Source organism: Cynocephalus volans, chromosome 7, assembly GCF_027409185.1.
Source record: "Cynocephalus volans isolate mCynVol1 chromosome 7, mCynVol1.pri, whole genome shotgun sequence".
Lineage (NCBI taxonomy): Eukaryota > Metazoa > Chordata > Mammalia > Dermoptera > Cynocephalidae > Cynocephalus > Cynocephalus volans.
This window is the reverse complement of record NC_084466.1, coordinates 117131482-117156690: the sequence shown is the minus strand read 5'-3', so window position 1 is coordinate 117156690 and position 25209 is coordinate 117131482. Positions and strand designations below refer to the sequence as shown.

The 25209-nt window shown below is 38.4% G+C and overlaps 1 protein-coding gene across 6 annotated transcripts in view; it reads left to right on the top strand.

Annotated features, from left to right (window-relative positions):
* The window catches only part of SGMS1 (sphingomyelin synthase 1), a 282944-nt gene that overhangs the window by 80661 nt on the left and 177074 nt on the right, over positions 1 to 25209 (top strand). For all 6 annotated transcript variants that reach the window (XM_063102278.1, XM_063102273.1, XM_063102276.1 and 3 more), the window contains exon 3: positions 17556 to 17648. The gene's annotated coding sequence lies outside the window, so the exon portion shown is untranslated. The remainder of the gene's footprint in view (positions 1 to 17555; positions 17649 to 25209) is intronic.

The following is a 25209-nucleotide window of genomic DNA, read 5'->3' as shown; positions in this document are numbered from 1 at the left end:
TATGAGACGGCTCTGTGGGGAAAAACGAAAAAACGGGGTGGGATGGGAAAAAAGGTTTGTGAAAGTGGAAAGGTCAGCATGTCCACCTGCTTCCACGCCTCCATTCACATTCCACACTCATTAAGGCTCCAGAAGTCTTGCCTAAAGACATCTTTTGATTTGGGTTAACCCTGTTTGTGAAATTTAGTTATCTGTGGATTTTTTTTTTTTTTTTCATATAAGGATTTTTACTCCTTGGGCAAAGATGGATGTTCTCCTATATGAGTATAGGGTGGCCTTTTGGTCAGAAGATCCTCATTCTAGCTGGGATTTAGAGCAGAGAGCTCCGAGTGCACTCTACAGGTGAGGCACCAGCGAAATATAGGATCATTTCCACCCACCAGGGCATACTCACTATTCTGGGAACACTGCAACGTGGGGTCTGAGTTTGCTTAGGAATAAGAGATGTCTGATTAGGCTGGTGATCAGAAACCTATGAAGACTGGTGTGGTCTAGGATTCTGTTTTCTTTAAAAAAAAAGAAAAAGAAAACCTCCAATGACAACGGTTGGCAAGAAATACATTAAAATGTTATAGCCTTGTCTTCTCTCTTCTAATTTTACTTCAGTGAATATATATTATTGTCTAAAGTCCGCCTCCTCCCAAGGTTGTGTTAATAAAACAATGGGTGTACAGGATTTCCAAGCTGTTTCCTCTTGGAAAGCACTGGGCAAGGCAGCCTTTAAAGTGGTCTATAGATGAAGGATCCCTGGCCGCCACGGCAGGCGGGCAGCTGGCTATCTGCTGTCACATGCTGCAAGGAGGAATTCTGGAGGGCAGTGATGACTCTTTGTCCACTCCTCTCGGGCCTGCAGATATCGTTATCAATGTCCCTGGGAGTGCTGGAAAGTCAGAGAAGGTGGGTTCAGGCTGGGAGCTGATGTTTGCAGGGTCACCATCTCTGGCTGCCGTGACTCCTTTGGATCTGTGACACAGAAGTGACTCATTTTAAGTCTGAGGAGATAACTCTGAGTTCAGACGTTTGATTTCTTAAACTACATTGTACAGGGCCCCAAACATGGGATAACAGGAATGTAGAAAGATAATGTAGAAAAATATTTTCAGTAAAAATTATTTAGGCTTCTGATTAAAAAAAGAAAACAAAACTCTTTAGTAGAAGAATGCTGATCTTGTAAAGACATGGCCAGTCAGTGGTAAATGTGGAAAATCCATAGTTGTGCAGCATAAGGACAGCATGTCTTTTGTTGACAGGAGCAATGAAATCAGAATGCACCTCAAACAAAACCAGGCCTCTGGAGGTTGACATGAGGCCAAGCTTCCTCTGAGGCTCATCCTGAAACCACAGGCCCTGCCACCCCCACTGTCATGCCTTAATGCTCAGTCAAGTCCCCCTTGATGCTCGGTGAAAGGAAATGGACCAAGAACAGGCTTCACCCAGGGGATGAAAAGTTAAGCTTTATCGGGTTCAGCAGGAGCTAAGAAGTTGTCCTGTTTTCATCAAATGAGACCCATTTGGGAAAGGAATTAAAAGAAAAATAGCTTTGAAAAGTAAAGTTTTAACTAAAACATTTTTTCTCCCAGAGGTCCCAGTAAAACAAAGCTGAACAAATCACCCACAAAGTAATTCCAGAAGCTAAACATTAAGATGGCTCTTTACATTTTTAATAATTCTACACTGATATCCAGTCACAAATGTGAGTATGGGGCTGGCTGGTTAGCTCACTTGGGAGAGCATGGTGTTGATAACACCAAGGTCAAGAATCACCCGTACAGGCCAGCCACCAAAACAAACAGAACCAAATGTGGATATATAAGACAAATGATATAGGGGTGATTAGCAACCTTTCTATTTTCTGTCTGATGAGAATACTTAGATCAAAGACTCATTTAATTTTACAGCTGGAATGACCTTCAACATTAAGTTGTCAAATCTTCTAGAGAGGGAAGGAAATCTTTGATCTCACACACTTAGTTATTTACAGAATCTAGAGCTCCAAATGTTCTCGCGGAACATCTGAGCAAAGATTAGAGATAACAAAACTCTCATATAAATTTTGAAGAAGCTAACTTTTCAGTCATGTCTACCTTATGATGGTAAAAGGATGGAAAAGAGCATGAATATATTCCTGCCAAGTGATCTTTTTAACAACGGATGGGACAAATCCTCTTTCTCAAGTACATTGCCTACCACGGTGCTCCAAATAGGCGCCCTTCTTATAAATGTTAGACTATTCCTTATGAATAATAGCAAGGACACGAACAAAAAGCTAGACACTTTGTAAGATGATATTTCTTTTTATTGGAGTAAATTATTTATTCAGCAATGTCTGCATTCCTACAATGAACTGGAAGCTTGTCAAAAGACAAAATTACGACAAATTTAGTTGAAGATCTCAATTGGCTTTCTTGTAATTCTAGAATCAAGCAACATGTTATTTCATAAAATAGAATAAGTGTTCCAATGAACTGAGCAGAAGAGGTTGATTTTATAGACAGAAGAAGGCTAAAGAAAGAAGAAACAAAGAACAAAAAGTAGACTGGTCATTTCAAAGTTACTTTCCTTATAACATGGGGACAGGAAGACAGAACAATAAAAAAAGAACTGACTAGTTAAGGTTACTTCAGGCTGTTTTTTTTACGTATGGATTAAAGCAGAGGGAACTTAATTATTGAAAATTTAAACTGGCCTGTTTGGGAAATTGGCTGTTATCTCTTCGTCCTGACTCTAGGAAGGTCAGACCACAACTTTAAGTGATGACGAACTTAGCAGGGGTGACTTCATTTTGTTTTTCAGTTTGATCTTTTGGGGTCTAGTGCAGTAACTTAGTCCAAAACAGTGGACTCCTAAAATATTTATTTAACACTGTTCTAGTTGCTGTGAATACAAAAGTGAATAAGTGAAAACATAACTTGTTTTATTAAATTACCAGTTCTTTTTCTACATTGTACATATTTGTACATTTTATTATGCTTTTAAGAATATTTTTGTATCCTGCTTTCCTCATTTAATAATATATTTTAAGTATTTTTGCTTAATGAGTGTAGTTTTTAATGCCTACATACTATTCTAACACGTGGATATCCCACAATTTCTTAACCATTTCCCCACTTTGAACAATTAGGCAACTTTACATTTTAGTAACGAAAATAGTGGTAAACATTGACGTATAAGATTTTATCCTTATTTCTAATTATTTCTAATTATATCCTTACATTCAAACATTATGAATGTTCTTAAGGCTCTTGATACATAATGACAAATTGCGTCCCTGTGGAGGGAAATATTCATTTCATTTTACAATCATTGGCATCAAATATTTTTTTCAATGCTGATTTAATAGGAAAAATATTGCAGTGGTTCAATTTACATTTCTTTGAATACTGGGTGACTTTGAGTCCATACCCATTTTTTAGGCCATTTTTAATGTGCCAGGTACTGTATTCTAATTTCTTTTTAGTTATGCAAATGATAGATGAGTACGTCTCATAAAAGATTTAAACACTATAGACAAAGTCCCCTTTTATTCTCTTCTCTGTCTTTCCCTATCCATCAGTGCAGGTCCATACTTTTATCACTTGGGTGTGTCTTTGTAGACCTTTTACTAAAATGTGTGTGTGGCCATAGATACACAGATACATAGTTTTGTGGGGTCTTAAAAACTTACGTTCTGCTCTGTTGGTTAGAGCACGGAGTTGATAACACCAGGGTCAAAGGTTTGGATCCCCATACCAGCCAGCCACTAGAAAACTCCGAGAAAACAAAAAAAACTTATATTTGATATATATTGGGGGCAATTTTCAGTTTTTAAAAACTTTTAATTTATGATGAAAATCTTTCTACAATATCAGGGTACTTCAGAAAGTTCATGAAAAGATGCATATTATCTTTCAATTCTATTTTTCCATGAACTTTTTGAAGTACCCTTGTATGTATAACCCTGTTTTTTTGTTTTTAACTGGTGCATAAGATATATTATATATACATGGTTCATTTAACCATGCGTTTATTACTCATTTCTATTTTCCTTATTTAATATATATGTGTACATATATTTAATATATATCTTTTATCTGTTTTTTTCTATTCAAAGCTTAGTGTTTTTCTTATAGATTTATGTATATTCACCTTTATAATAATGAATTGCTATTTATTATTCCCTGTACATAATTAAGAAATTGTGTAAACATGTTTGTGTATATCCGTTTACAAATAATAAACTAAGAAAGTTCAGAAGAGATAAAACAAAATATTGTATATTAACAATTGATAATTCAAATAATGTTAAAAAAAAGGTCATAAGCTTTTTATTTCTCATTTAAAAAATTTATAGTTAAAATTAATGTGATTATCAAATATACTTGTTTACTGACCTTTCAGTCTCCAGCTGTATGCAGGTACTTCAAAAAGTTCGAGGAAAAATAGAATTGAAAGATAATATGAATATTTCCGTGAACTTTTTGAAGTACCCTCATACTTACCAATATTCATGAGCATTGTTTTTTCACTATGCTGAAAACCAGATCAAGGGAATCACTGTTAGGGTTAGGTGAAAAAAATAATAATAAAGAAACTCATGCTAACAAAATTTTTATTTATTTATTTATTTATTTTAATTTTAATTTTTTTAGCAGCTGGCTGGTACAGGGATTGAACCCTGGACTTAGATGTTATCAGCACCACACTATAACCAACTGAGCTAACTGGCCAGCTCTAAAATTTTGAATTAACGGACAAAAGCATTCTAATACCAACCAATTCCAGTTCTATCACATTTAAAAAAAAAAAGAAAGTAAACCTAAAGTAAAATAAAGGAAAAGAATTTTTTGGAGGAAATTCTCTACTTACTTTTTAGACAAAACTTGCTTTTTTTTTTTTCTCCTTTCTTTTTTTGGTGGCTGGTTGGTATAGGGCTCAAACCCTGGACCTTGGTATTATAAGCACCAAGCTCTCACCAATGGAGCTAACCAACCAGCCAATTCTCTACTTATTTTTCACCATCTTACTTTGTCAAATATTCCAGTGAGATTTCAATACTTTGAATAGTGTTTCTCTTCTCAGAAAAGTTATATGGAAACATTAATCTACTTAAAATAGAAGGGTGTTTAAAAATATCCCGTTTTCACTATCCATTAGCTCAGTGTCTCTTTTCATAAAAATCGATATCTCATCATTTGGATTTATGTGGTACCTATCTCATTTATTTGTGGGCATATTGTGTATTCCCTGCCAGACTTGGAGATCTCAAGGTACGCGCCTCACTGTGACTGTTCCTAGCACCTAACTCAGCACTTGGTACCTAGTAAATGTACTCAGTGGATTGCTTACATGAGTTGAAATAATCAGGGATTCACACATTCAAAGAAATCAGTATCAGTCTATCCTGTGGTCATAGCAAGTCCAGGAAATCTAAACCTGATCCATGTAGCAATAAGAAAAGATGGATTGCTGCTCCTGGGGGTAAAGACATAAAGGTTACCTTTCATGTAATGAATTTTGGGGAAGATTGTAGAGGAAGCTTTATATAAACCAAAGCCATTTAGCATTTTTAGTGCTTTAAAAAATAATTTGAATTGGTGCAAGGTTTAACTATACACATGAATGTATATAATTCAGTCCCTGAATTTGGTCTCAGAATCTGGGTTGAACCATGGCTCTATCCCTTGCAAGCTGGTTACTGAACCTTCCTCTCTGAACTTAAGTGTCTTTATGTGTAAGATGAAGAGGATAGTGCCTATCTCATTATCATGCTCTTGATAGGATTAAGCCTATCTGGCATATCCCAAGAGATCAATAGGTGGAGATGGGATTATTATAAGTAGCACACCCCAAAGACATACCCGCTTAAGCAGTGGTCTTGGCAGCAGCAGACAGGAGAAAGAAGTCAGACCATTGGGTAGGAAGAGTGGATCCTACTAACTGCCTTTGTGGGGCAGGTGGTGGAGTGGTGGAGTGGGCAGATCAAGAGCTTTGGAGTTAGGCAGACCCTTGTTTGAATGACGTGGGGATTCGAGAATACTTTTGTCACCTGTGTAGTGCAGTGGCTAGCTTTTACCCCTGGTTCGGTATTAATCATGCTAATAGACCTGTGGAGTACCAGCTTGGGGATGTTTGTGTACCAAACAGTTGCACCATTTTTATTGAGCAGTATGCTTTGAAATGAATAGGGTCTTCTTGGAATACAAGGATAAGGGAATTTATATTGAAAAACAGAGATACTAAGTGTGGCATTTCTCAAACAAATAAAATAGCTTGTTACTATCAAGAACAGTAAAAGTTGAGTGAAGAGGTAGTCGTATGTTCCTTTTAAAATATGAAGCAAACCCATGAGCACACCTTAGGATTGCTCCTCCCCTTCTGGTTAGGTGCGTAATAACTGGATATTCACCGATGACAAATTTGAGATCAATCTGCAGGTGATGGGGCTGACCTATAAATAGTACCTGCTCCAGCTGAGTGAGATGATAGCTTTGTGAATAGAGAAGTAGTGGTTGAAATTCCAGAAAACCTTTTACTTCAGTTATTTCTGGGATTCTCCTATTATACCACATCCAAATGGTTTTCTTGGAAGGTCCTATTTTGGGGACTCTCTGTGACACCTTCCTACCCAATATATTTTCAGTCATCTGACTTAGTACTTTTTAACTTGAAATAAGGAAAGGGTGTCTATTTCTACATTTTCAGTGCCTCCCCTTCCAAGATCCCCTTTCCTGAGGTGCACTTTAATATTATAATCACAGATTTTTAGTAAAAATATGAGAAACCACATGACGACTGCTTGTATTATACTAAAAATTGTTTAAAAAGAGGATTCTGTTTCTCAGTACTTAAGGGGAAAAGCCCTTTATAGTCTTCCTTTGATCAGAATTACGTGGCCTGCCCTACTTCCCTTTCTGTCCTATCAAATTTAGAAATAATTTTAATGTTCAGTTACACCAACAGCATTATGTAGTGGTTGGAAAATTAACTTCTTTATTATGTGACTTTATATTTTTGACATTTCCTTCCAAGTGTCTACGTGTTCTTTATTGTACATTGTCTTAAATCTTAAAGATGAAAGTTATTAAATTCAGTTTTAAAAATTTAATGAAATGAACTGCTAATAGTGGCAACATAATTTCAGATAAACCATCCATTTGGCTGTATCTTTACATTTTGGGGTAGAACATCACAAAACAGCTTTAAGAAGGCAAGGGATTTTAGAGGAAACATTAGGGCCAAAAAATTCTGATAAAGCTCTGTTGAATACTCAAGTTATGCATTCTAGTGTGGCTGATCATTAATTTAGAAACTTCTTATTTAACTAGTGTTTATTAAGATAATGTGCAGTTTTTCAGGGGCCTGGGATGATGATTGGGGTAGTACGATAGTTATTTAGGAATATTTAGCATATAGATGGATGTGCTGCTTTTTTGCTTTAAAGAAAATAATGAGGATTGGACAAGGAAATTGCAAAGGATATTGGGGACAGAAAGCTCCTTTCTCACAATGTGGAATTGAACTGTAAGCCGGGTTAGTCATTCCCTCCTCTGTGTCCTCCCAAATTTGTTTCTACTTTGCTGAAAGCACTAATTATATGGTATTATAATTATTTGTTTATGGTCTGTCTCTCCAGTAAACTATAGTTGGCCCAACCTCATTCTCCCTTGTGTCTGCCCTATCAAGCACAGTGCTAGCAGTAAGTTTTTTACGTATATGATTCATATTTCTGAAATAGTAGATTAGAAGGCATTTTTTTAGGCCAATAAGTATTTCAAAATATTGGCAAATGTTTTGGATGGTCAAAAGGGGTTGGGAGGCATTTTTCACCCCCAAAGTGTGATATGTACTCATTCCCCCCCACACTCCCCACCAAATGTAATCTCCTGTAATCCCACATGTCTATGACTATAAGTTTCTTAAGAGCAGTGTGGTACTGAGGCCTACTTGAATGGGATAAGTAGTCCACACTCAAGCAGCCCTTCATGCCTTTTCTCCTCTATGTTTTTGTATTGTGGCTGGATGTGAAAATCCACCCATATGTATTGAAGGCCTACAGTATACCTGGCAGTATATTGTGCTAAGGATATAGTAGTGACCAAAATGTGCTCTGCCCTTAGAGATGGCATTTATATTCTGGAAGCATTAGAAGCTGACTCAAGTCTTAGAATTTACACAGTGAACTTTCTTGCTGTCTTCTTTTTTTCTTGAGAACAGGGTGACAGACATAAAACCATGAATAGAAAAGTTTGGGAGTCAGTGATTTGGCCATTTGTGAAAAGGTTGTTCTATTATCAACAGAATTAGAACAGGATGTTTTTATTTACCTTTTCCTCCTATCCATACATAATCCCAAACACATACCCTGTATTATGCCATTGATGTTACTCATTTTCACTGGTGCCCCAACTTTAGAACCCAAGTGTTGCTGTGGAAATCTAGTCACTTTTGGATAGCCACAGGTAATAGTAAATTATCCATCTCTGATAATGTTCCCAAAGGACATTACCATTAAACTGGATGATAGCAGGAGATTTGTAGCAGTATGTCACCCAGACAGGTGACATATCATGACCTCTCAGTGATTTGGGCTGTCATGGGGATGTGAAGATGGATTACACTGAATGTTTCTCAATGAAATTTCGGTGGGTGCCAAGCAAATGCTTTCTGGAATGGCTGTGTCTGCCCTCGTGATTAGGTCTCTAACTGCCTCACTGGTGAGTCTTTATGCTTTAAGCACCAGTCTCTGCTGCTTTTTGGTAGTGAGATCTGGAGTCATCACTTAACTCCTGAGTAGCTCAGAATCCTCATCTGTAAAATTGGGTTTATTTGATGAACCGCTGAGTGGTTTTGAAGATTGAATAACATCTGTGAAATGCCTGTTAGAGGACTGAAGACAGAGTAGGCCCTCAATACCCAACAACTGCTCTTATCTCTTTAAGTGAAGGACTTTTTTTATTCTCTAGCATTTATCACACAGATTTATCATATTTTTTGAGTTATGCTTATTGTTCATGCTTAAGCAGCTTATTCTTATTGAATGAACTGTCTTAATGAATCCACAATGTATTTCACATCCTATAGATTGCAACCTTCTTGGTCCATAGACTGATACTATTTGGTGTTTTCCCATATGGCTTAGGACTGAGTCTTGAAGCAAAACAGCAACAGCAGTCATTTTATTTATTTGTTTATTATTTTTAGTATTTTATTTATTTAGTACTTAAGTGCCAGGTACTAGAAATAAGCTCTTAACATAAATTATCTCATTTAATCCTTACAATGAGGACATTGAAGCACAGAGAGAGGTGAAGTAATTTGTTCAAGGCTGCGGAGCTGTCATTGGAGGACCTGCAACAGAATCCTAGGCATGTCTGACTTCTAAGCCTAGGTTCTTAGTCCTCCTCTTTCCCTTCAGCATGTGTTCAATAACTGAGAAGATGGCCCTTCAGAATGACAGACACAAGTGTTTTTTGGATGACTTTAGTCTGGGTTGCTGTGGTGTGCTTAAACACATAATTCTGTAGTTAACAGACTCATGTTTTTTCTGTTTTGCGTCAAGGTAGCCCAACTCACCCATGAACCCTGCACTTTATTTATGTTCCTGCTGGGCCCTTACCATAGTCTATCTTCTCTCTAGTTCTTAGTAGACAAGTCTGGACTTGGCCCCCACTGTGACTGTTAAGAGGGTGGGAAATCCTATTACGGTAATTGAAAGGTGGAGCCTTGAAGAGGTGATTGGATTGTAGGACCAGAGAGGCAGTATGTCAAGTGGTTAAGGGCTGAAGGCTTTTGAAACCAGACATCCTGGAGTTGAACCTTAGCTCTGCCAAGTATAGACTGTGTAACCTAGAGCAAGTTGTGTTTTTCCTCTGTGCCTCAGTTTCCCAGTTTCTCATCTGCATATTGGGATAATAAATACAACTTCAGAGGGTTGCTGTGAGGATGAAAAGAGTAAATATTTTTATTTATAAGCATACACACACACGTGCCCACATGCACATGCAAGGTGCTTAGAGCACTGCCCGGTACACAGTGAGTATCCTAAGTGTTTATGGGTGATGATATGATGATGATGATGTTCTTTGAGCATAGCTATGGTCTATTTTTGTGTTGACTTTCCCCACAAAGTCCTATCTCAGTGCTCTACACATGGTGGGTACTTTGTAAAAATCCCTTGAGGGAGTGGATGGATATAAGGGGCTACATGGTTGAACACATGGCTAGTTGTTTTTCATCTTGAAGTTAAATTTGCCTTATTGACCTAAACTCTCTCTCTTGGCTTTAACAGAATCAGGGATTGAATAACTGGAAGAAGTGGACCCCAGCATGATTAAAATTGCTTATCAATAAAAATAGCTAACATTATTGTTTGCTACAGTGTAAGCATAGGCTAAATATTTAATGATTAACGTACTGAATCTTTCCTCTAACCTCATAAGGCAGGTATTATCCAATTTTGCAGGTAGTAAGTTTCATGTGTATTAGTGTTAACCCTGTAGTTAAAAGATTATGCTTTGAAATGGGGAGATCAGGTGTGAATCCCATGGCACTAGCAGAAGTGGGCCTCTCCTCAGGTCTTACTGAATGATGGTTAGCCTATACTAAAGTACTCAAGCCGCCACCACCCCAGGGCCCCACCAGGGTCCTGAAGCATGGAGTCAGGGGAAGCCGAACCCAGCTGCAACCAGGTAAAGAGCACGCCAAAACACCATTTCCACGTGGGTAGCCCACCATAGCCACTGCAGTTGCCATGGCTGCAGCAAAAGCTGCTAGTCTCTATAGCAGCAGTCACAGCCACCATGCAGTTGGCACGCCAGACTCTCAACTTCATTGACACAAGGAGAGGCACTTGGAGACCCCCACCCCTAAAAGAAGAGGTCCTCTCTCTCCTCAAACCACTCCAGAGTAATAGAAGAAGCATCTGATTTACGATAATGGGGGAGGACTTGATCACACCTGTCTCAGTACTGGACAGATCATCTAGGCAACAAGTCAACAGAGGAACAGTTAATCTATCAGATGGAGAAAACAAATCTATGGTTATCAGAGGGGGAGGAGGAGGAGGAAGGGGAGAGAGAAGGGGAGAGATTGGATAAGGGGCATAAAAAATAAGTATGATTTGTAACAATGAATATGCTAATAAAAATAAATTTAAATAAAGTGCCCAATAAATGATTATATAATCTATTATTATTGCAATTCCCATGAGGCAGAATCAAGTATTCCACTTGAGTTATCAATATGGGAGTTCAGCATATTGGTTTTACACAGCATTCTTGTCTTGGATATACAAACTATATATTCCTTAGTTAAAAATTCTTGCTGTTGGGAAAGTCTTTATGTTGAAGGTAAAATTCTCATGCTTCAGGTTAAAGTTGTTATCACTGCTATATCTTTGGTGGAAAGGGAAAAATGCCATCTATTGCTGATAGCAGACTAGTGCTTAACATAATGTTAAATGGTGGAGTCTTTGTTTTCTCTTCCCTAGATTAAACTTTTCTTGTGAATTTCATACCTCAGTGTAGGTTTCAGCAATCTTTACATTTCTGCTTTTGATCCTTTTCCATTTTTTTTTTTTCAAATTTTCCCAGAAGTATAAAGCTCAGCACTGAGAACTTTGATTCTGGTTGATGTGTATTATGAAATGAGGTTGTCTGTCCTCCGCCACAGTCAAGGTCTGCAGTGTGAAGGGTAACCTGTGTGAGGTGATGCCTGTTCTGAATTATTTGTCCTCTTTGGCTTACTCTTTATGAGACTATCAGGGTGGTGTTTGTGAGGCAGGTGGTCATCGATGTTCCTGTACATGTCTCCTTCTTTAGCTCCCCAACTCCACAATCTGGAGCCAGAAATGGGCATATTGTGTCAGTGATACACAGGACCCAGATGGGGTACAACAGGATTTTGTCTATTCACTAATCCTCACTTATTCAATATGTGCAGGAGCCAGCTGTTACCCCTGATAGAGGATCCTATTGGTTACACAGCGTAAGAACTTCTTGAGAATGGAATTGATTTAATTTTACAATTATTTCAGATTCTTCCTTCTGAGAGCTCTTTTTTATATTTGGTTTAATACACCTCTTTTGTCCTTGGTAAGAACATCCTTCCCCATTTCCCCCTCTACTTGTAAACTATTTTTTGCTTGAGCTATGTGTATATATTATTGGATTCTTAGAAATTCCTGCCTGGTTATCCTGTCTTAGTAAAATATTTAGGTCTTTATTATAAGGATTGTAATTGATGTTAGTTTATGGGTATCTTTATGGCACCCTCTTCTGAAGGATTCTGATGAGTTATGCACATCTTATTCTTACCCTTTTAGTATCGTGGGTAGTCACTGACATTTTGGGCCTTTTCCCTGGAAATATCCGTTATGCTATTAATTTTTCAACTAAATATGTTTTGTGCTGTTTATAATAAAAAGCCTGTAAACTCTTTGGCTCCATCACTTGTCAGCTGTGTGACATTGGGATGCTGTGGAGCCTCTCTGCCTGTTTGCTCATCTGTAAAGTGGGCTGATAATACTAGGACCTACTTTACAGGAATAGTGAGAGCATTACGTGAGATAATGCATGTTAAGTGCCCATACATGCGTAACACATCGGTAGCACCCAGTCTAGTTATTTATTATAAAGGTGAGCACAGGTACTAGGAGCATACTCAGGTGGGACCCTAACTGAGCTTCGAATGGTGATTCTGAAAAATTTCTGAGAGGTTGTCAAGCCCAAGTGGGTCAGTCAAGAGGAGAAAGGGAGAAAAAGGTGAAATGGCTATGTTTTTCACTGGTGGTGGGGCAGAAAGTATTAGGAGATGAAGTGGAAAGGGGCAGGGAGCAGGTCATGGAGGTCTTGTATCCAGCCCTGGGGCTCTGACTGAATTCTTGGGAAATGGGGACACACAGAAGAATATATACTTAATTAGTGTGCCAGATATGTGTTGACTTGTGGGAACGGAACTCAGCAGGGTCCACAAGAGACACTGAGACCTGTGAGAAGACTATTCTAAGAGCTCCGAGAGGATGGCAAATGCCTGGACAGTGAGAAGACAGGACAAATAAGCACTGTATTTATACCAGATGCTTGCTTTTGCTTTCTAGGAGGTGTGTTAGTCTATTTAGTGTTGCTATCACAGAGTACCTGGGGCTGGGTGATTTATAAAAAAAAGAGGTGTATTTGGCTTGTCATTGTGGTGGCTGGAAAGTCCACAATTGGGCAGGTGCATCGAGTGGGGTCCTGAGGCTGCTTACCATTTGTGGTGGAAAGCAGAAAAAGCCAGGTATGTGCATAGAGATCACATGGCTAGAGAGGAAGCAAAGGAGAAGGAGGGGAGGTGCTAAGCTTTTTTAAAACAACCAGCTCTTTTGGGAACTAACTAACAGAGGAGAACTCACTCACCCCCAGGGAGGGCATTAATCTATTCATGAGGGATCACCCCATCACCCTAACACCTCCCACTAAGCCCCTCCCCCCAACATTGCCACATTGGGGATCAGATTTCATCATGAGTTTGGTAGAGTGAATTATATCCAAACTATAGCAGAGGGGACCTGAAGTAAAACCAAAGAAAGGTATAACTTGTCATGCATTGATTCCTTTTGAGAAAATTGATTAGATGGGCTGTAATATGGATTTCTGATATGGAAAAAATCTGCTCAAGAAGCAGCGAGAGGACATCCCACATTTCTGCCTGGAATACTGTTTGGAACGATGCGTGTGCATGCACGTGCATGTGCCTTGGGCACAAATCTACTGGTTTGTGTGGGGAGACCTGTTGTTCATTTTCCTGTGATTGCAAAATTCTCTTTTTTCATAGTATGTGATGAAAATACTATTCTTATCTGTCAGTTTTCTTTTGATTAGCTTTGTATCTGGGGCTGCAAATTTTCTTTTTGACAATTTTTTTCTGATTATTTTCTCAACAGTGGTTAGAAGTAGAAATGGAAATACACCAGAAAATGATTTATATGAAAAGAAGTCTTCTCCCTACCCCTAATAATGCACATAAACAAGAAAAATGAAGAACAGCAACTAATTTTCATTGTTTTGGATAGATTGTAGTGTTTTGTTATGCCATTTGGAGGAAGAGTCATGGAAATACATGTAAATGTGTGTCAGGGTGAAAGCCAGCTGGCTGTCTGAAGTGAGTGTTCAGCTTTCTGGAAGGTATAGAGACATTTTCCTGTCATTTTGTTTGGAATTGCCTCACTGCTAGAGAGCATTTCTCTTGCCACAGTGATGCACAACACATTAGAAACACAACATTTCTAAGAAACAGATCATTAGAAAGTGAGTTTCTTTGAAATGTTTAAATAAAGAGCGTTTATTATTTGCTGAAAATGTCTGGTTCTTAACTCTTTCCAGTAGAACAGCCCTGTTTTCCTCAGTCATCACTTAACGCTGAAGGCATGAAGTGAAAAAGAGAGGAAAATGGTTCTGGTTTTGCCGTCTTGCAGTAAACAACTAGAAAACTGGACAGCCACTCGTGAGGCAGTGGTTTTTCAGGCAGTGGACAACAGGCAGCCAGGAATGTGATCTTTGAGAGAAGAGAATCACATGAGGGAGACACATGTTTGCCCTGGTTTTTTGCTTGAGCATGTTCCCTGCCATGGCACAGGGAGGTAAGCCCTATGAGAATAGCATTGAGAGGGCAGATATTGAGTTTAGGGCTGCTGAAGAGGCTGGAATTTGTAGGGCAGGGTACTGGAGAGGGGGGAGCTTTCTCAAGGGGTGAGACCTAGCAGAGAGCAGCTGCTATCAGGCTAACAACAGATTGGTGACACTGGAGGTCATGCATTGTTGAGAGAGACTGAAGTTCTGACCTAGCCAACATGGAGGGACCTTGCTGAGTGCCTTAGCCTTTCTGTGGAGACATCAGAAAGGCCATATCCTAGGATTAAGGACCATACCTTACAGTAAGGACCATATGCTAGGACTAAAGACATAACTGAAATAGACCCATCTTAACTAAGTATAAAACCAAGCCTGACAGGATTAAGAGGATCCACCAGTAATTTAGCTGCCACCAGAACCAAACACTTTTTCATTGTCTACCTTACAATACCTGCAAAGAAGCAAGAAAAGGTGACCCATATTCAAAACAAGAAGAAATCAGTCTACATAGATGGTGACTGTAAAACAGTGTTATACCAAATCTTGGTTTCTAGTACCATTCTCCACTGAAAAGAACCAGGGCTTTTTGGAGACGTGACTGTATCCAGGGCAAAGACAGGGTGGGTACAAGATGAACTCAGAATACTTTTTTTAATGTTAGAAAGTAAGGCAATAAAAGTAAGAAAAATTTTTAAATGATGGAGTATGTCACAAATGAGCCAGCTTGAAGGGACTCCCACTGGCTACGTCTGAGACAGTTTGAGCATCAAAATAATTAAGTACAGGGATAAATGATAGCTAACTGAAAAAGGAGGACTTTGTGTATCCTACATAAATAGGTAAATAGGTGAACAAATACTGTGGAATGCTAAGTAATGAATGGTAACACGGAGAGAATGCTGGAGTTGGAACAGTCAGCGTGCTGCAGCCATCACAGGACAAAGTTTAGATTAGGCGAACATCCCAATGGATGCTAAACTGTCTAGGAAATTTTGGTGAGGGACAAGATATTGGCATGGTCCTAAAATGTCTCCCCACAGATTACTTATTAATTGCAAGGGAAAAAATAGTAATTTTTTATTGGAGAAATCAGACAACACCTTGGTTGTGTGATTATAATAGTTTGTTTTTGTGTTGCTATAATAGGATACTTGAGACTGGGTAATTTATAAATAAAAGAGGATTGTGGGACAGCTGCCTCTGGCACAGTCTCAGGCTGCTTCTACTCATGGCAGAAGGAGGCAGGGTAGCCAGCAGTTGCAAGGAGATCACATGATGACTGTGGAAGCAAGAGAAGGAGGGGAGATGCCAGGCTCCTTTTAACAACCAGGTCTGATGGGAGCTAATAGTGTGGGAACCCACTACTCCCCTCGCCCCCCCCATTAATCTGTTCATGAGGGATCTGCCCCCGTTACCCGAACAACTCGCAACATTGCCACATTAGGGTTTAGATTTTAATTTAACATGAGTTTTGGGGGGGACAGACATATCCAAACTATACCAGTGATCAAAATTAACATCACCAAACTGGGGCAGATAGACATTCTGTGCCTTCAGATGTGATATCCAGAGAAGAAAACATCACTTCTGTAGTTTTCTGGCTGAGAATGTAAAACTGAACTGAATCATCAGGAATCACCTGAGCAAACGTCAGGCAAGTCAAAATGGAAATGTTCTATATAAAAAAGGGGAGAGGCTCATATTCTTCTTGTCAATGTCATAAAAGACAAGGGAAAGCTGTTGTATTTCAGGTTAAAGGAAGCTAAAGAGAAATGGCATCTAACTGCAGTATCTGACCCTTTACAGGAACCTGAATGGGAGGAAAAAAGAATGCTATGTAGGGCATTATTGGGTGTATTGAATATGGCAGTATATTAAAGTATTACGTCAATATTAAATTTACCAAGCTTGGTAACTACATTGTGGTTATGTAAGAGAATATCCTTATTCCCAGCAAATAAATTCTAAAGTATTTAAAGAGTCGTGATGTATGAAACATCTCCATCCACATGGCTTAGAAAAAAAATATGTCTGAGTGTGTGTTGAGAGAGTGAGCGAATGATTAAGTAAAAGGATTAGATGTTGATTGTAGGTGAACCTGGGTAAAGAGTACACAGGTATTCTTTGTACCATTATTATTATACAACTTTTCTTTTAACCTGAAATTATTCCCCCCCCCCCAAAAAAAAAGGGCCTGGCAATTAAAACTGTGACTTAAAGAGGGTATGTGAAAAAGATATATGTATTTCTTAACTACCTTGGTGTAGATTTTCTACCCTTTGGATTGTCTGTGGCAAATAATCACTAATCCTGCGGCAGTGTCGCTGTCACTTAGCAGGCAACGCCATTTCTGTATTTGTTGGTTAAGAAAGCATATCTAATGCAAGGAGAAATAATATTGCTGTTCAAGTTGAAACTGTTATGTCATTTGGTGTCATGGAAGAGTTTGGGGTTGCAGAGCTGGGCTCCAATGTCTTCTTTGACACTTGCTGGCTGAATGATCTGGGGAAAGAAAGTTCCCTAACCTTTGGCAACTTTGGCCACTGCTTTTAGAATAATATGTGCCTGTTTTCAAGATCTTAAGGCTCTAATGAGAAAATGCATGTGAAAGCTCTTTGTAAATAATGATTTCTTCTACAACCATTAAGTTACTATTAATAGTTTTGGTTAAAGATGAAAAATGGCTTAGGCTAGCCACTTGGCTCACTTGGTTGGAGCACAGTGTTACAACATCAAGGTCAAAGGGTTCAGATTCCCGCGCTGGCCACCTGCCAGCCACAGGGGGGAAAAAAAAGGAAAGAAAAATGGCTTAGACTAAGGTAGAGATTTTTCTTAATTCATGTGTCCCGTTTTCCTCCTAAAGGTCAAGTTTTTACTTGATTGGTTATGTGAGAGTTTCTTTCCCTAGTAGACCTTTTGGTTTCTTCTGGTTGCCTCTTTTCTTATTTCTTGCCCTTATTATTACAGGCAAAACTTCAGTGACTGAAGGAGTTGTGGACTTTCTGATTTCAAGAACAGTGAAGTTGGAGCACAGCAGAGAGTATATAAAAGACAGCACAGGTAAATCAAAATCAGTGTTTCATCTGTTCTCAAATAACCCATGGATCTGAAGTTCCCTGTAATTACTCCTGCTTTGTTCTGAGATTGAGTGAAGCTTTGATGGGATAGAGGGAACTTCCAGGCTTTTGTGGTGCCCCAGGACAAAGTCAGCCATGGAACGGCCAGTACGGTTTGAGGAAGGTAGGAAAAAGAATTGAAGAGGCCAGCTTCCCCATTGCAGGAGGCAAACAACATGACCAGATGGTAGAAATGTGTAGAATAAAGGGCACGTGAAACAGTAGCAGTCGGAGTCAATGAAAGTGACAGAAAGGGCCCTGCTGGATCAGAAGTCACATAAACCAGATAGGAAAGGTTCCTGGAAGGCTTGGGAGTGTCATTTGGGGTCAGACCTTTTCCTTTAATCTGGAATTGCTTTTGATTGAGGCTTTTATCCTGAAAGATTATGGTTACTAGGTCTGCCCCCTGAAGTTGAACAGTCTAGGCCAGTCATGCTCAGAGTCAATCTGAGATGAGATAAAGATCTTAACCTAGAACATAAAAGTTGCTGAACTAACTAAGTGTTTTCAATGTCATTGCTGATTTTCATTCTCGCACATGATTAATATGTCTGTGTATATGCCCAAACAATATATTGCTTAGTCCTGCTTGTTTTTATGCTTGGTAAGAATGGTATATTGATGCAGTATTTTGCAACTTGCATTTTTTTTTACTCGGTTATGTTGTAAGATTTACTTGTTGCATGTAATGGTAGTAAATTAATTTTTATTGTAAAATAAAATTTTGTTGTAAGACTCTATCACAGTTTATCTGTTGTTCTACTTCCTTCCAATATTTGATATTTTGTTGCCAAGCTAGTGGGTGTAAACTAGTATACCATTGTCATCATCATCTTAATTTGCACTTTTCTGATTAACAGAGATATTGAGCATCTTTCTCTTTAATACACTTTGGGGAACAGAGATTGTGATTTTAATGTAGATAAATTTTTCATTCTTTTCTTATATGACTAATGTAGTTTGTTTCTCATTTTTTGTTTTTGTCTTTTGAAATATAGTCTAACAATTTCTTTTAACTAAGTGCACATGGTCTGTTTTCATTGGTAATCTTCATTCTTTCTTTTGCATTGAAGGTTTTGTTGGTTTGTGTTCTTGCTGAAATTTTTTTTCTCTGCTGGTTTGGAAATTATACATTCTATTTCTGTTCTTCTAATGATTACCCTGAAAGTACACTGTGCACACTTAACAGCTTTAAAGACAATCAAGTATTTAAGGTATTCTAATCCCCTTCTGGAATGATACAAAACTCATAGGACACTTCCCTAATGAAGATTTTCTCCTTCTGTAGTTATATGCTCTTTTCAGCATTTCAGTTTGGTTATTTGTTTGTTTCACCATACAAATTAGACAATTATTATTGTCTAGAGATAGCATTTGTTTAATTTTGTATGTTTATCATTTCTTGCTCTTCTTTCTTCCATCCTGTACCTTTCTTCTGGTGAGATTCAAAATTTCCTCTGGTGCTTTTTTCAAAATTTTTCTCCCTGAGAATCTCTTGATGGCAAGTTCTCTCAATTCTAGGTTCTGAAATGTATTCTTAGGTGACATTTATTTTCTCCCAACATTGTGAACACAATGTTCCGTTGTCCTATGGCTATTATTTTTGCTATTGGGACATATTTTAGTTTTTCATTTGCCATTTTTTAGTAGATGATTTCACTTATTCTAAGTTTGCTTGTCCTTGGTGTTCTGCAGTTCTACTACAGTGTGTCTATGTACAGTTTTTTGTTTTTTATCCTGTTTATTTTTGTTGTATTTCATGTATTTGTGGATTCATACCATTCATCAGCTCTGAATATTTCTCAGCTATTAAAGCTTTAAATATTATGGCTTCTTTATTGTCTCTATTGTCTCCTTCTGGTTTTGATTATGATGTTAGAACTTCTCTTTTTATTAACTTTATGTTTTTTAATTTCTGTTTCATATTTTCTTTCTTTTTTTTTTCCTCTGCTTTATTCTGGGTAATTTCTTAAGATTTAGCTTCCAGTTTAATAATTTTCTCTTCTGCTATGTTGAATCGTCTTTATAACCCATCCATTGAGTTTTTAATTTTGATGTTTATATTTTTTCATTTCTACAAGATTTTTTTTTTTTTTTTTTTTGCTTCAAATCTGCCTGAAGCTGGCTGGTTAGCTCAGTTGGTTAGAACATAGCCTTGTAACATCAAGGTCAAGTGTTCAGATCTCTGTATTGGCCAGCGCTTTAAAAAAAAAAAATCTGCCTGAATATTTTTTGATGGTCTCTTTTTGCTTGCTCAGTTTTTTTACTCCATCTTTCATATCTTTAAACAACACCAGACAGAGTTATTTCAGATCCTGTATTTGATAATGCCAGTATCTGAAATTCTTTGTGGTTTAAATCTGTGTTTGTGTTTCTTTCCTCACGTGCATGATGAGTTTTGGCTAATATTGCTTGATAATATGTCTTGAAATCTTGAGGTATTACTTCTTGAGATTTGTGTTTCTTTGTGTTAGGAGCCAGGTGGACACCACAGACCCAGGACCACTTTTATTTCCTTGGGGATCCTGTTTTCAGGTTGGGCTTTCCCTACCTTGGTGAAAGCTGGAGGTGTAGAGGCCCCATCCCATTGCTGGTATTCATAATTGCCATCAGGGCAACTTCAGCTTTCTTCTTGCTCACTCCTCAGTGCTCTTTGCTCATATTTCAGTGTACTCTTCCTGCCATATCCTCATGGGATTTCTCCACCTGGAGCTGATCAATGTATTAAAAAGTATTTTAAAAAATAATTTATGTAGCATCTAATTATAGTATAGCAGAAGGGCCTTGCAAATATCTAATCTACTATAATTCTTGAATTAGTACCCAGTGATTTTTTATAATCAGTTTTCTGTACATAACCTTTATCAACTTTCTTAAACCCTTTGAACTTTCACCTAAGGATAAAAAAAATATTGGAATAGTGATCTCTTTGAAAGCTAGTTAAACCACATCTGTGCTCATATCACATGCTATATTACACTTTTGCCCAATTTCTTTTTCTACTTAATCCATTGAATATTTACTCCTTTGGAAATTGGAATTACTACTCTCAGAATAAAACATTAGAATAGAGTACTTATTCAGCATCAATTTATTTTGCCTCCCAATCTATTTTCTGTCAAAGTGTCATTTTTCTTTCTGGTTTTGTTTGTTTTTTTGGCGGCTGGCTGGTGCAGATATCTGAACCCTTGGCTTTGGTGTTATCAGCACCGTACACTCTCCAAAGTGAGCTAACTGGCCAGCCCTGTCATTTTTCTTTCTATCCAGAATCCTAGATATAAAAGATTCAGTTGTGGATCTCTGCCTGTGGATGCCTTTCTTCCTCACATTGAGTGCAGAAAATAGATATTTGCTGTTGTGAATTAGAAGTGTTATCTCTGTTAGCTCCATGTTCATACATTCTGCATCCCTTTAATATGCATAGAAAAGCAGCATGACATTTTTGGTCTATAAAATGTTAAGTTGCCTTGGGCTTTGGCACATGAAAAAAATTATTTCAAAATGGATGTCAAGTGAAGTTGCTGATTTAATAGTTTTTTATTCATTCTGCTGTAGTATTATCATCTGTAGGCAACTATGCCTTTTTAGAGGCTACACAGATCTGACAGGTGTATGTAGGTGGATTTTGTGATGAAAGTGATATGTTCAGCATGTCTCTAATCTGCAAAGTCTTTATGCTTTGTAGGTTACAGGTAGGATTATTGTAATACTAGTGTAGTCATATAAAAGGCGGGCACTGGAAACATTCCTAGCAAATGCTGAGCTCTGTGACTAGAGATTCTCTGAAGACTTGCCTGGTATTGGCCCGATATTTCCATGTAGAAAATATAAATATCAGAAAATTCCGTGGCTTTTTCTCCCTTGGATAGCAAATTTTGAGTAGTAACTTACATGTGTGTCTTCATATTCTTGGGTTTTTTTGGCTGTCAGCTCAGGCACTATTGCTGGTTTTTGTTTTCCAAATAGTTGGGTTAGCTAAACACTCCAGAAGGTAAAGCTGGGGAAAGCAATGAAGTAGAACTGGGAAAGTTGGCCAGCACATCCTGAGAGCCCTGCCCAGCCTTCAGGGCCAGGGGAGCCATCATTCACTGCTTGGGCAGTGGTGGGTTGGCGTGGGGTGTGAGGAATTTAATTGCCACTGCTCGGGGTTCTGTTGGCCTGGGCCGGGCAGTTCATTTAGCAGAGCAATAACTGGCCCTTTGAGCTTCCCAGTTCTCTTTTACTGTAAATGTGTCCCTTTGAAGGTTGCGATTTGGATCATTAGCATGATTTTAACAGAGTTCACCTGAGTGTAGTTTCTTTCCAACTGTGAAGTTGTGACTTAGGTCATATCAAAATGACGCAGAGACAGCCCAAGAATTCAGTCTTTCATGTTCATGTAAGTTAGGGTGTAAGAACTGGGGCTGGATAGTCATTGTCAAGACGAGTGCCATGGGTCTGCTTTTGTCTCCAGGCCCCATCATGTGACCCAGAACAGTGCCTTGCTGAGCCTGCTTCCTGTGCCTCCCGCGCTTTAGTCATAATCATGTTCCTGAGGAGTGAGAATGGTTACTCATCTCTCCCTGCTTTGGCACTGGAACACTTGGCCATTCACAACATTTTGTTCCTTTTTTACAAGTAATAATAAATTAGTATATTTCTAAATATGGTTTTGAAAAGTTAGTATTAAACACCTTCCTCTCCAACTTCTTCTCTTCTTGCTCACCAAGTTCACATCTGAATGCTAGTTGTCATCGTATTCTGTATTTGATGCCTGAAAAATGCCCACAGGATAATTTTTACTTGCCCTTGCTAAAGTCATGGTGTTAAGGGGTTGGCAGCCTGGCACAGAGGGAGCCATACTAGGTTCATTGGTAGCCAAACTACTGGGTTCAAGTTGAAGTTCTACTCACAGCCTATATGACTTTGGTTAATTACTTAGCTTTTCTGAGCTTTACTTTTCCCACATAATAACCCTTAATCTGTTCATATACTAGAGCAGTGGTTCTCAAACATTTGGTTTTAGGACCCCGTTTTGAGCTTTGCTTATATGGATTATATATAGCATATATAGCAGAGAGCAGAATAATGGCCCCAAAGATGTTCATGTCCTAATCCCCAGAACCTATGAATACGTAACCTCATGTGGCAGAAGAAACTATAGATGTGATTAAGATAAAGGATCTTGAGATGGGGAGATTATCCTGAGTTATTCAAGTAGGCCCAGTATAATCATAAGAGTCCTTTTAAGAAGGAGGCAGGAGGGTCAGAGTCTGAGAAGGAGATAGGAGAATTGAAACAGAGGTTAAGGTGATGCTGTTGCTGGGAGGTGGACCAGATGCCAGGGAGTTCTGCAAGGGCCATAGTTTCCCCTAGAGTCTCAAAGAGGAAACCAGCCCAGCATGTACCTTGATTTTAGCCCTGTGAGACCCATTTTTGGACTTCTGCCCTCCAGTACTATAACATAATAAATTTGTGTTATTTTTAAGCCACCAAATTTGTAGTAATTTATTATAGTAGCTATAGGAAACTAATACAAATATTTTCTGTATTAGAAATTGAGACATTTAAAAATATTAATTCATTTAAGAATAATAATAAACCCTTTGCAGGTTAGCATAAATTCCTTGTTTAAATGAAAAATAATTATTTCCCAACTGTTAGTGAGAAGACTACTGCTGCTTTACATTTTTGTTAATCTCTTTAATGTCTGGCTAAATAGAAGTCAGCTAGATTCTCCTATCTAATTCTGCCATCAGTCTGTTTTGGTATCATGTGTGATGTAGTCTCCGAAAAACTCCACCGTACACTCATGAGAAAATGAGCATTGAAAAGGCAAATAATGTCTTAGTATTATTATGAAAATAGTTTGGCCTCATGGACTACCTAAAAGGGTATTGGGGACTCCCAGAACACATTTTGAGAACTGCTGGAGTAAAGCTAGCCCCATGGCCACACCTGGCTGCGGAAGAGTCTGGGAACTGTGCTTCTTATTCCAGGTATCAGTTTAAAAACTGGGGGTTCTGTTACTAAGGAAGAAACTGAGAACTGATGTGAAGGCACATTTAGCAGTCTCAAAGACATGTTATATCAAGGTTTGATACAAATGGTAGGTATCATCAAAATCATCAAAATCATGCTAGTTTCCCTTCTCTTGTCCTTGCTATGAAAATTGGGTATTCCATTTAGACTGAATCCTTTAGAAATATGTATGACAAAACACAATGGCCGGTAGGAAGAGGCATAATGGCAGTGAATTGCATTTTTAGCAATTGTAGATAGATTACATAAAATATCTTTTGTTTGGTGCTCACAGGCAGCTTTTTGATGTCTTGTTTGGGTCTTTTGAACTTAATATCCTTCCTTTCCTTGGGTAGGAGGAAAGTTGGAATTGAGAAGAGATTTAGGACTCAGCTTTGATTCACACTCATTCTTCATGGGTTTGAAAGTACATGGGGTGTGACGTTTCCTCTAGGGTCAGTTTGTAAACAGTTGATTCTGTTCCCTGGCAGCGTTCTGTTGTTGAAGAATAACCTAGTTCCAGTTTCTGATGTGAAACAGCAGTTAGGAATATTTGTGCTAAATAAAGTATCTTGCATTTTTAAAAATTGTATATAAATAAAACAGTTTGGGCTTCAATGGCTTAACTTTGAGCTTAATAAGGCTTAATGCTGATTTCATTAATTGATGAATCTGTGCTTAATGCATTTTTAGTGCTATCCCCATTTTTAAATCAATTATTATAATACCTTTTGAGTGAATGAGGGCTTGGGAGGTATTTAACCTCCAATATATGACCTTGAGCTGTTATTTCAACCTCTGGGTTGGAAGAAACCTTTGTACCATTGACAGCATAGATTGTCCATTTCATAACTGAAGTGTCTGGGAAGGGCAGTTTTGGCTTGAGATGGGGGGTGGAGAGGGAAGTCGAAGGTAATTTTGGAGACTGAAGCACTTGTTGGGAGAAGGGGTACTTGCTTGGTAGCCATAGCTGGGGTCCTTCAGGTGGCCAGAGGGCTGCACCACTGTCTGGTAACCTTTCCAAACTGGAGCTGAGAGGGACAGTTTTACTCATTTTGCTGTTTTTCCCAGAGGGCACTGAAAACCATCCTGCAGTTGCCAGTTTCTGTTTTACCTCGTGGTGTACCATGTTACCAGGAAGCGGGGTCCTTCTTGGCTGAAACCCTAGTTATGACAGAGAGTGGAAGCAATTTGATGTAACTTGAACTTTTGTGACCTTCTGGTACTTAACACTTTGCATCTGAGAAGCTCAGTGTTTTAGTAAGTAGCACCGTAATGGTAGTATTTATTATCGATATTTGGGCACAATACAGAAATTATAAGTGAAACTGGTGGAAAGGTGTCCCCATTTCATTTTAGGGTATATTTCAGATCATTGCCTGGGAGCTCTCGGGCTGCTGTCCTTAAAATTTGCTAGATGTTCCAGCAGAGGAGAGCACCTAGCTGGTGTGACTGGCTGTGGTGTCCTCCCCTCTCCTTCCTAGATGTCCACCTACCATTCTGGA